Consider the following 14,143-nt stretch of genomic DNA (forward strand, 5'->3'; position numbering starts at 1 on the left):
GAAGAGAGGCCTTCGTGATGAATATGGATAAGCTACGCATGGTGCTAGGGCCCTACAGCCCTAAGTGCAGGAAAAGCCCTACCCCTTCCTGTGCACCATGGAGGAACCCACCAAGCAGACCAAGTTCAAGGCTAGGAAGAGCTACATCTCCTATAAGCTGGTGCCCATGCATATGCAGATGCACCAACACTATAAGCACTTTGGCTGTATGCTTGCCTGACTGATAAATTTCCTGTCATCTCTGTGCCACACCTTCCAGAGAAGCAGGACATTGACTGCTTGGAAGAGGACTTCCTCTCCAATGCAGAAAAGACCTGATCTGGTGGATGAACCATATGGTCAGCCACCCAGTGCTGACACAATGTGATGTCTTCTAGCACTTCCTGACCTGAGAGTCCCAAAAAACTCCTGTGAGAAAATCAAGAATGTTTAGAGTTGAAATTGGGTTGTAAATACTCTGACCTAATCGTGCATTAATCTCTTGAGAGGGATTAATTGGGTGGTAAATCAAGGCAGAAAATGTTTGGCCAGAAGAAGTGGATCTCTGGGGGTGTGCCTTTGGGATTTATATTGTGACCCTTGTCTGCAATGTCTCTCTTTCTCTTTGTGTCTTTGTTCCATGTTCCTAGCTGTTTTCCTCCAGTGCACACTTCTGCCACGATGTTCTGGGAAAAAAAAAAGAATTTTATTCAAGTAAAAAAAAAAAATAACTTAAGTATGTACTTCTCTAGAGGCATAGAGTAGAAAGAAAATGGGAGGGTTATAGGGGTATTTAAAATTAACTATATTTTGGTGTTTTCTATGATAAGAAAATATTGTTCATTTTATTTGCTGGTTACTCACATTTACATTTTCTTGAAAACACAGCCTTGCAGGCATAGAGACATTGCTCAACAATAGGGAATACTTTATAATTTTGACGTTTTTTGTTTTGTTTTTTTGTCTTTTTTTTCCATTTGAAAATTCTCATAGAAGCTAGAAAACTAATGCTGCTGTCTTTGGAACTCTAATGGACTTATTTTCTCAGTGTAGGATTTCTGTATCCTTTTTGCTTGATCACATGTGCTTTTGTTAAAGAGAAGATGGGATGGCTTGGAAAATTGTGTGGGTGATTATGGGGAAGAGAAATCTAAGGAAATTCACTTATTCTATACCAGTCCATTTTTCTTGCTGAGATCTAGAAAAACTACAGGCCTGATGTTATGGAGAAGAAAGGGAAAAAATAATCAGCACATATGGATATGAATGTAAGATGAGTTACTTCAGTTATAAAACTAAGAACACATTTTAAATATATGTTTATATATTTCTGGGTCAAAGGAAATGTCTAATTTGTGTCCTTTACCAGAGATGGAGAATAGTGTCTACATATGCTACTTGCTATTTAATTTCTCCCAGGAATACATATATAATTTTCAAATATATATTGAAAAAATATATAATATGTTTTTTTAAATATATATATATATTTACTTATTAAGAAGAAATAATAGATTTTTGAGAAATAAAAACCACCCCTGTTTAAGTTACAATGTTTTGATGCTAGGTAAAGTATTAAAGGAAACCAATGAGGCTCATTTTCTATTGCTTGTAATTGGGATAATAAAGGCTCTAGATGCCTATAGAATTAAGCTTTACTTCAGGAAGATCTCGACTGTGAATGGATCCAGTGCCTCACATGCCTCGGTTCTATATAAAAAGAGGGCACTTACCAGCTCTCAATCTTAAAATAACTAGGTAATCACATCCATAATAGTATCAGCTCATACCACTGTTGCTTTTCATAGTCCTATTTTCACTTACTAAAGCTTAATGTTTATAAAATATATAATATGATTCATAGATATTAAATGTTTTTATCAAGTCATGTTTATTTTTCTACTTGTTTATTGTTATAGCATGGGTTACTTAAAACAATGTATCATACAGAGAATAAAACATTTTTCAGTCTTTTGACAAAATATTGATGTAGTCTGTTTCTTTAAAGAATTTATGAAGAAAAGAGGTTTTTCTTTCTCTTCACATAGTAATAGGAAGGTTATTTTTCTTGAAGTGGGTTATTTCTTTAAATGGGTAGGGAGCAGAAGTTTACTCTATTTCAGATGAGAATATAATTCAAGGATTCACATAAAGAAAACTCATCAATAATAATTTTAATGAAACAATTGTATCCAGCTGAATAAAGTGACAGTGAAGGGAATTCAGCCTGTCCTTAACTTTGTCAGCTCAATAAAGTGTTAATATTATGGTTAATGGAAGCATGGCCATGTCCAATATAAGCAACTGCTTCCTGTAGTTCTTCTTTTTAAAATAGTAGCATTCAGCAGTGCATTTACATATAAGCCTTTCAACATCAAAATTTAGTCTAGTGCAATCAGCACTTTCTGCATTTCATAGACATTATCATAATTTGTTCTTGGGAAGAAGGTGAGAAAACTGAACCAATATCAAACTTTAGATACTAATATTTATGTCTTTAATGGAAACAAATTTCTCCCTTTTTACCCTTAAATCAGGCTTTCTAAAAGTTAACTTTTAATTTTATTCCCAACCTTAGATAGTTTAGCTAAAAATGGCTCACAAATTATGGAGAATGAATGCAATTTATTATTATTAAATTGTTTTCCATAAATATTAAAAGGAAGTATTAAATATTAAAAATAGACAATAAAATCTTGCTTGATATAATCATTTAAATATCCTCTTTAGACAGCACTAATAATTCAAAAAAAGTAATTTGCTTACTTAAAATGTAACATTTTACATTAAGGAATCTGGTGGCTAATACACTAATAATGTCAGATTGAATAAATCCTTCAAACATTTCATCTATGGAGGCATGGTAAATCCTAAGTGTTGATTATCAAATGTTTTTTAATATATGGATTCAGGTCCCAAATCAAACATACATCAAATATTACTTCTCAATTTGCTCATCTTTATAGAACCATATTTTGAATTAACTATGCTAGAATTTATTAAGTCTCAAACCACAAATTCCACACACCTCGTTCTCCCTTCCTCCTCCTACCACGTATCATGGGTCATTAAGTTCTACTGGTTTTTCAACTTTGGTGACTCTAAATAACGGCACCTGCTAATTGGTAATGAAAATACAAATTTGTATCATCTTTCTGCTAAAATATAGTAAACTCTACTCTGAGCACCTCATCCATGGTTCTTACATTCTCTAACCCATCTTCAGCATTACAGGCACTGAGATTATTCTAAAACGTAAACATCATCGTGTTACTCCCACCTTAGCTGACATTATTTGTTCAATCTTCTCTGTAGTTCCTACTGCTTAATAATAAATTCTGAGTTTATTAAAGGACCATGCAATATACTCCCTAATTTCTCTTTTGCCTATTTTGCTTTTGTTATAGAAATATACTGTGCATTTCAATCAAACTAAAACTCTTCAGTTCCCTTAACTGTCTGGTGTATTTCTACTTTGGCAGATGCTACTCTGCCACCTGATCAACCTCTTTTCTCATCACCAGCCTCTCAATATCATTCTGCTCCCATCTGGAAATATTCAACTCCTCTTTTGTGATCCTTATAAATCTCTTTTTTGAATGTATACATACCTACAATCAACTTGTTGACTTGCTGATTTAAGTCAGTTCTATTTTGGAAATATTTGCAAAACTGCACTTACTACTTCATATCAAAATTACTTACTCATATCACTATCTTCATTCTATCACCATGAAAGTCAATAATTTACATATTTATCTGGTTATCCCTAGCACTTCTGACATTGTCCCAATATTGTGATGAGAGAGATATTTGTTGAATTTAATTAGCTTAAAATGGACCAAAAAATTGTACTTATCTAATTTTCTACCACTTAAATAATCAGATCTTTAGAGTACAGTGCTTTGGATATCTGTGGTCCAGCAAAGACAGTTGCCCCTAACTGAGAAGAGCTCATATTGATTACAAATAGATTATTAAAAAAGGATTTGAAGTCTTATGAATGAGACAGGATAACGAGAATCAGTTTTTATTTCATTTTTCATTGGTTCTTTTTAAGAATCAAACTATCAATCTTCTTTTCTACTTTTTTAAAGGTATAATAACATTTACCATCCTGAGAATCTTTGCTTTTATTGCATCAGTTTTGAAAAGTACTTTCAAGGAAGAATGCTAATAAATTGTTACTTGATCAAAAGTGATGCTTGCCTTTTTGTGGGATCAGCCTACTTCCAATGTTTCATTTCAGTTTATCTTCCCTCCATGGATGGAGAAATTGTAAATCCTCAAGACTTAGAGGAGCTGTTAGAGAGTGGCCAGGAAGATGAGATGCTAAAGAAATAGGATTTGCATCAAAATAAAATCATACAAGGTAAATAGAAATCCTTTTAGAACCTCTACAAAATATTTAGGGTGCTTCCTAATCATATGTTCCATATCAATTGAAAATGTGAAACTTTCTAACTGAAAAATTTCTCCACAAGACATTCAAGTATCACATTAGGTTGACTAAATAAAAATTCCTTTTAATTATTTTGTGTATACAAAATTTTAAAAGGAGCATTAATGTTTTATCTCTGTGCTTCTAACTCTGTGTTTGTGCTATACCTCAATTAGTAGCTCAAGAAATGTAAACCAAACCTTCTGAGTTTCTAAAATGAAATCAGTTCAACATTATGTTAGCAACCAAATGACAATTGAGAATTTTCAAAAATAGGTTAGGTTTCACCTAATTTACCAATAAAGGGCATTTCTTTATATCTATTATATATGATATATTTAATAAAATTAATGATCATGTTAATATAAATAATAAATTGCCAGAGTTCTCCCTGTGCACATTCTAATCTATGGAATGAGGCAATGTAAATAAAGAGCAAATGACAATAAATATGTATTAAATAATAATTTAAAAAAACAAGTATTTGAACATTTTAGAAATGAGAGGTAAAGTATATAACCAAATATGGAAGATAACTTCAGTGCTAGAAGATAGCCATAGTGGAAGAAGCAAAGACCAAAAATAGATTCAGAGGCAATTTTACTAAGAAATAAAATGAAATTCCAGAATTACAGAGTCACAAACAGCAACTTTGAAGAATAGAAAATTTTCTGGATTATGAGAACACTTTTGTAGAATTGCTTACAACTGTTTTTCTGACTAAAATGGAAATAAACCCTATTTTGTGTAGGAATCCTTACTAAGAAGCGCCTGAAATAATCTTTTATGTTTCCTATATTCCACTACAACCAAAAAATATCTGTTATTATGCAAATCAACAATTGAGTTTACATATTTTGAAAATTATAAAATTGCAACTCACATCACAGTTGAGTTAGGTAATACTACTATAACATTGCTTATGATTGGATTTTCTATAATTAATCAAATTCTTAAGGGTGGCACTTATAAATCTGGGACATCATTAATATATTTTATATCAATTTATTTGGGTATAATTAACTACAGTAAAATGCTAACATTTAATTTAAAATTAAATATGTTTTGACAAATTTACAAACCCTGTGACCACAAACATTATTATGGTATAAGACATTCATCATTTCCTTGGAGATAATTTCTGGCCAACTGGTCTTAGTCAACCATGTATGATTCTGTTAGATTACATCAACGTATTTTCTAAAATTTCACATATATAGAATCATGTGATATGTACTTTTCATATCTGGTTTTTTTACTCAAGAGAATAGTTTTATGAGATTCATTTATTAAATTTAGAACCAAATACATTTTATTGCAGAATTATTTTCAATTGTGTATGTGTTTGTATTTATTATAATTACAAGATATCTGTTAAGGACTCTTGTGTTCCCAATTAGAGCTAATGTTAGTAAGTCTCTTGGCATTGCCATTAAGCTATTTACATTTGCATAATTTTTCACTTGCTTTGGATAAATACATAAATGTGAAATTGTCTGGTTGTTTAAGTAAGTGAAAGCTTGCTGGGAAATTTTCCAAAATAGTGCTTGATATATTTTATACTCTCATTAACACTGAGTGAGAATTACAGTTCCTCCTTTTCCTTTTTACATTTAGTTAACATCACTCTTTCTGATTTTGTCAGTCTAGTGAGTCTATAGTCACATATATTGTAAAAAATTTCCATAGGCTATGATTTGACAATTTAAACAAAATACTTGTAGGACTGACAATTTTTTCCTGATATTTTCCCTTGTAGCTTCTTACTCTTTTTAGCCATTCACTTATATCAGACTTCCTAAAAAATGATTTGCAAGAGATAAAGCATACAAAAATAAAAATATTTTAGTTTATTTAATTTTTTAGTGGGCAGTTCACCATTGTACAAATAATAAAGAAAATTGTATTTTAAAAAAGTTTATACTGTTATATAATTTACTCATTACAGTGACAATTTTGAAAAAATTGGTTCTTACTACATATTTTTAATGGAATCCTGGAACAGAAAAGGAAATTTAAAAACTAAAGAAATCTGAATACAATATGGATATTAGTAAATTATATATAATTATTAGATGTTTCAAAAGTATAAATTTGTCACTGCTAACACAGATGCTAATATTATAGAAATTGGAAGTAGGGTACATGGTTACTGTACATATTCACAATTTCTAATATATGTTTAAAAAATTCACCACAGGATTAGAAGTTTGATTAAAAACAATAGTTCTTAAGTAACACCAAATTCATTAACTGACAATAATTTTAATTACATATACTTTTTTGTTTGCAATTCTCCAATATATTTCAACTATTTTTTACTCTGAAAGAAATGAAAAAATGAGTAAGTCCCTTTAAATTGGACTCATTCATTTTTTTAATTATAAAGTCACTTCCTATGGAAAGCAGCAATTTATGTATTCATTATTATTGATCCATAACTATGCCAGAATAAACAGTAAATATTTTACCTTAAACAGAACATTACTCAGCTCACTGTGTTATTGTATTTAGAAAAAAATCCATAATTTTTTTCCTTAAAAATTAAAGGCTTGAAGAGGCATATTAAAAGAAGCAAAGTGAAAAATTCATAAAAATCAAGACTGTCTTGTATCTATTATCTATTCTTATGAGTCACACAGCCATAAATTTTAGGCTTTCACAATGACTCAATGGTTCTCAGGAATTCAGTTGCATTGGGGGATTAATTAGAGGACTGGTTGAAATCAAACATGTAAATTTTCTCAATAATACATCTGACAGTTTGAACATTCCTCATTAAACTTCATAGCCTTCACTAGTATTTCATGAGCTCACAGAAATGTTACAGATGGCACAGTTGGAAACTTCAAGGAAGCTCATGAGGCCTGAACTGCAAGTTGTTATGATATCAGTTTCATCACATTTAGTTTATCAAAGAAAATCACAGGCCTTCCCTCTGGATGGAGGATCAACAATGCTGTATTGGATACTGCCATGTATATTGGACTGGAAGGAATATGCAGACTTGAAACAATATACCACAAATGCATACATTAGCATCTGGTGTATTGACAGTGTATAAGCTGGGGTAACAACTGGTATGACAGAATTGCTTCACATAATTGCTCTCATTCTCATCATCAATATCACCATTATCATCATTATTATTTCTGATTCCTTTGAAAAGAAAAGCACTTTTCTTAACATTTCCTAATTATTTTAGCATAACAAAAGTTTTGCAATATTGGCTGTATTATTCTTATTTTAATCAGGTTTTAGCATACGTATTAGGAAAAATTTTTTATTAAATATTCACTTATTTTTTTCATAATTGAGATCTTATTGACTATATTGAGAATCAGTACACAGACATTTCACTCTGTACACAATTTTTTTTCTTTTTCTGGTGCTGGGAATTGAAATCAGGACCTTTTTCATGCAAGGCAAATACTCTACCAGCTGAGCTATATCCCCAGTTCTCATTTCGTACACATTTTTTTTTTTTTTTTTTTTGCAGTGGGGATCAAACCCAGGGCCTTGTGCATGCAAGAGTGAGCACTCTACCAAGTGAGCTATCTCCCCAGCCCCATACACATTCTTTAAAATACCAGAAATCTAAAAAGCCTTATACTGTGATTCTTTTTAGTTATTCCTGTGACTTTCCAGCTTTCAAATTGGAGGCAAATATTTCTTAATTAAAATATAAAGTACTGGTGTCCTTGAATGCTGTTGTTACTTAGGTCCTGCTAATTCAAATTGTTGTCACATACTCAAATTTTCCTTCTTTCACAGCACATTAAACATTTATTAGAAAAACTAGACTTTCATGACCAAAGATGTTACAGAGTACACATGATTTTAATAGCAATGATCTAGTAGTGGTGTTCTTTAGGAAACAATTCTAAAAAGCACAAGATAGAAGTCATTTAAAATATTCAAGACACTAAATGCTTGACTGTGGCTTCAATTGCCATTTAATATGTTTTGTATTGTAGGATATAAAAAAATAAACCCCACATATGGAATGTTAAGCTAACACCCAAAAGATTGTAAGCCTCCCATAATTCAATATCCCACTATTTTCTGTATATACCCCCAAAATAGGTAAATAATTTCACTTCTAAAAATAATCACGTATAGTTAAAAAATGGGATTAGCTGGGAGTCTCTCCTTTTTAAAAATGTTTCTAGAATATACAAAAACTTGCATTTACATAATAGTTGATAAAAATATTCCTCCAGATTGTACAAGAAGGGATACAGGATCACTGTTAAGACATGGTGTATGAATAATTAATCTGATTTGGCTTCTTTCTATTCTGCTTCATCAGAGGCTGGACTCTCCTCATGTTTCTTTCTACATTTTCTACAGTTAAATCTTTAGTTTCTAGTTTAGCTACTTCAATCTGTTTTCTCTTTTCTCCCCTTTTCCCTTTTATTTGAACATTTTTATCCCAAGATTTATCCTTGCCTGCCATCTTCCTGGGTTTGGCATTTGTCTTTGTAGGAGCACGCTTAACAGACAGCCTGGGGGACCTCCTCTTGCACTCCTCCTTCACCTTGCCTTCTGCTGAGCTGACCTTCCTGATGGGAATCCCAGCTGAGTACAGATTGCATGTGGGTACTCCGCCACAGCTGGCTGGAAACTTCTGAAGCTGTGCTGCCTGTCCGTTACTGCTGCTCTTGCCTCCTGAGCTGCTGCAACCCACTAAGTGGTCACTTGTTTTAATGCAGTTTTTAACATAACTGGAGAAATGGTTGTGCCCAGACCTCTGTGTAGGTGTTGTGTCCAAGCCAAAGAGACCACCAGGGTTACCAAGCGGTATGCAACCACAGAAAGAGCCAGTTTATTCAAGCATTCGACACAGATCAGCATAGCAGTCAATGCTGAATACCCCGAGCACAAATTTACAAGCTGTTTTATACACTTCAGACAAAGGGACTCAGTTTCTCTTTTACAATTGGAGGGTTTATGTCCTTGTTTGCATATCAGGCCATAAAAGTTTCAGCTGCATAGTTTTAGTCACCATAGTAACCACTGGTGTATAGGAGGTCAGCAGTGAGGTCAGCTTGACCACAGTCGGGAGATCCCCCATTACCCCTAGCAACAGCCTAAATTAGCTGCCAGGGTATCCTGTTATCTAGTAGGCTGAATTCAGCTCATCTGCAGCTTTTCATTTTTAACCCCTTTTTAGCATCAGCAGCTCTGGCAACTTTTTAAGTTAACTCATTGGGACCTTACAAAATAACTATGGGTGATTTCAATGTTTCTGAGCTTGGTTATTTTAGAGAGATAAAATGAGACAGTAGTAATAAAGATTAAGGTCACTACCAGTTTTGCAGTTTCAAACATTCATGAATACCCTTTCCTATTGATCAGATCACATACATCTTGTATTTGTATACACATATCACAACATGGAACTTTTTGCCATTATCCACCAATCTCGATATTATAAAACATGTTAACTATAGAGGGCATTCATCACAAGACGCTTTATTAAACCACAATATGGCAGATATATTTCAAGAAACATATTTTAGGAATAGGATGTCAATATTTTATATTTATGAAATAAAGTTCACTATAAAGTAGAAAAGAATTATCCGCTATTGATTATGGCTAATATCCTGTATGAGGGATATTTTCAAAACCAGGATCAAACGTGTTTTTCAACTCTCTTACCTCTTTATACCTTTTCACCTATTCCAGTTGATAAATTTGCATCATAAATTTAAGTTAATATTTTGTTTCATATGATAATTATGCTAAAATTTGACCTCCTTAATATGGTCATGTAGAAGCTACACCCATTATTCAGATACTATAAACAATGTCATTATAACCATCTTGATATATAAATAGTGATTTGTTTGTTCAAACTTTCCATATTTTGGAAGAATATTGTGAGCTAAGTGGTGTTTATATTTTTAGTAATTTTTATATAAGAAAATACATTAATTTGCTCTTATATTAGTCCATTTGCATCTTAAAAGTTGCCCCTTTTATTATATATTTTACAACACAGTTCTTTTCATTTATTAAATTGTGAAAATAATAAAGTCATTATTCTGAAAACTCTGAATAGACAAATTTTTAAAAAAACAAAATATGTTTCACTAGAGATAATCTGTAAATCTTTGTGACACTCAAGTTAGTTCTAGGTTCTAAAATCAATAAAATCCCAGCCATATTTCTAAGTTGCTAATTATCTAATAAGATAAAAATAACTTTTTGATTTTACTAGTTTTATTAATATATGATTTTTGTGAATGTATTGGTAATAAATTTATTGCGTTTTATTCATCATAAGTAGATGAACATTAAATCCAGTAAATTTGATCATTCTGATGCACATTGTTTTGTTTGTTTTTTCATTATATTGACTTAATTGGCTGATTTTGACTCCTTCCTCCCTTCCATCCCTCCTTCCTTCCTACTTTCCTTCCTTCCTTCCTATTTCATAGCCAGCACATTTAAATCTCAAATTCTCTTTCTTTCTTTCAAAGCAGTTTCTTCTTTTAAAAAAGTTTTTGTGTATTTTTTTTTTTAGAAAAATGTTGCCCACCTCAAAATTGTAAAATGATTCTCCACTTTTAAAACATTTATATCTCTAGGGCTGGAGTTGTGGCTCAGTGGTAGAGTGCTTGCCTGGAATACATGAGGCCCTGGGTTTGATACTCAGCACCACAAATAAATAAATAAAATTTTAAAAATTACATATTAATTAGTATGTATTTCAACACATTTTTATGTTGTGCTCCCTCTGTATTTCTTTTTATGCCATGTATGTGCCCTATCTTTCCCTACATTTAGTAGCATTATTTTTTTCTGATAATATAACTTCTTCATGTATATTTTTACCATTTGTCAAAAGTAACACAAATTTGTTTTGAAGATTACAGACATGACAATTAATTAAGACAAGTTGGTACATATTTCTATAATTCTGTTTGTATCTACTTAATAAATTTGATTTTCCAAATACTCACTTAAAGTAATAATATATGATCAGGTTTGAAGAGTCAATGATCTTTCCAAGGCTAATATAAGACTACCATTTGAAGAGTGGCTGTTGGTCCATGTTTTAGGATAGTTTGTGGATACGGTTGTAGGTTGTAACTAGAAGTATACTAAATTCTCCAGCCTTTGCAGACAGATAAGTGAAGCACCAAAATTATCTTAGTTATTTGTTGGACATCAGTTTGGAAGAAAAACATTAAAAAAAAACAACTAAAACTCCTCCCAGTCCAGTCTCCTTAAATACGTTGTGAGGTAGGGTGACCCTAACCTAGCAGCACATAGGCTTGGTAGCTTCCTGGTCTCAAAAGAATTAAGTCATTTCATCACATGCACAGTGTTGAACAATGATAAATACAAATTATATAAACAGGACTCCTACAATAAGCAAGTGGTATTTCTGCCTCAGAACTATCCTGTACACACACACTCAGCAGCTGAGTTAGCTACACAGTAGTCAGTTAGCTACACAGGTCATAGGCAGCAAGCAAACAGGCAGGAAAAAAGGGTTCTCCACCAAAGCAGGCTCCTTGGCTCTGCCTCAAGAGATTAGAAGTCTAGGTCCTTGAGCAGGAGCTACTCCAAGGGGCTTGGATATAGTTCCAATCAAATTCCTCAGGAGTGATCATGGAAACACCACTAAAAGAGAGGGAACACATACCCATTTGCAAACAGGGATTACCTTCCAAATCTCTTATTTTATCTTAACAGTTTATATGTATGAACATTCTAATCCATAATATAACTATATTTGCTGTATATAAAAATAAGGTTATCTTCTGACTTCAAACCCTTTGTTAAGGAAAACTGATGTCTTGGGAAGAAAGCGTGCTTTTGAGCTTGCAGTTTTGCACACCACTGCTTCCCAGGGGGTGAAATGTTGGCCATAAGAAATTGTGATCTGGAAATTGGGAAAGGTCAGGAAATCTAAGCTCCAGGGTATCCCTGCTCAGGTTACTTAAGAGGAGAGAGCCAGGGTGCAGGAGATAATCTGAAGGTCTGTGGGTGGGGAGAGCCAAGGGAAGAATTCCAATTGATGTAGACAAAGGGGTATCTACTGGGAGATGGAACTGAATTCAGCAAGCCATAGAGCAGCAAGAATTCTCCCCAAACTGCAATTCAGCCATATTAAGCTAACCTGGCAATGGGACTTTCAAAAACCTATGCTGAAAGTTCCCACTTGGCAATACATATTTTCAGCCTTTTATGTTGTGATAAGCCTGTGAAACCTGCAGAATTCACCTAAATAATTCAGGTTTTATCAGATCCTTTAGTGACTCTTTGGAAACTTGGGCAATTTAAATTCAAAAATATGGATTTCAACTTTTAATCAGGTTTCTTGAGTCCTCTTCTCTGTACCCCACCCCCAAATAATTTCCTTTCCACCTCTTCAATCATTTTTTTCATTCCACAGCACTGAATTATGAATCTGAAGTCCTCATTTGCTAAAAATATCTGTCTCTTTCTAGTTTATAACTCTTACTCCAACCTCATTTTCAGATCATCCATCCTAGTTCACCACACCACAATTTCACAAAGGTAGAACTGGACCATCAGAGACTGTGGACAAGTGTCAATAAGACCCTACTTTGTCCTCATTTGTTTCATGCTTCTGTGTGAACAAAGTAGGGCTTTTGTCTGCAGGTCGGCAAAAAGCTCTGACTTCCTTTCATGGTTATTCCAGATCCTTTCTAATAAAGTGATACTGTTGACTTACACAATATTATAGGGTCTGGATTTCCTGAATATGTTCAAAGCAGCCATTGAGGAGTTATCTGAAAGACCCTTTTCAATTGCTCCTAGTTGATCAGAAGGGCTCTTTCCTTGACCTACTGCAACAAGAGAAAGAGAAGTACATAGTAGGTACAAAACTGGTCATTCCTTGGAGAGATGTGCCTGCAGTGGATCTGGGGACATATCCAGTGGAAGTACATTTCTTGCTGGGCAGCCTTCACAGAAATCAGAAGCTGATACACACATCCTGTCACACACAGAGAGGGAAGGGATGGTTTTCCACTCTGATGGCAAGCTTCATGTGTCCTCTTCTTCACTGGCGTCATGGGGTCCTTCCTTGTCAACCTGTACTTTGATCAGCTGATTCATTAGAGGTATCAAGTTGTTCCCTGCCCTGGGTGATCCAAATCATCAGCCTATCCATATGGGACTGAATGTCAGCCAGTAGCTTAGTGTTACATGAGCTGTGGCCATTGCTTCCTGGATGTCCACTAGATGAGGAGCTTTCTGCTCCTCATCAGCAATCACTTTCTGAACTTTCTTAAATTCCTTTAATTTTGGTTAGTGAGATTATTTTTCACTTTTTAAAGCAGGTATTAATTTCTGACATCTCCTAAGTAATCAAAAAAATACTTAATTTTAAAATAATAAAAAACCCATTCTATTAGTCAGCCTTATATCACATTAATGAAATACATGAGATAACCAACTCATAAAGAAAAATGACTATTTTTCTTATGATTCTGGAGGGCTAACCCAAGAACTAAGGACCCCTTGTTTTGCTCCTCTAGAAAGGGAACAACATGATGATGTAAGCACTTTGCCCAGTAAGTTCCTCACCACTTGATCTAGGAAGCACTAGAGTACAGGCTGGGGGAATTCCCAGTGACCTAAGAACTTCCCATAACCCTTACCTCTCAAATCTTGAACCACCTTCCAATCACACACCCTGTGCACCAAGTCTTTAACATATATGCCTGGAGGATC

The sequence above is a fragment of the Sciurus vulgaris genome (genome assembly GCF_902686455.1).
Source record: "Sciurus vulgaris genome assembly, chromosome: 8".
Taxonomy (NCBI): domain Eukaryota; kingdom Metazoa; phylum Chordata; class Mammalia; order Rodentia; family Sciuridae; genus Sciurus; species Sciurus vulgaris.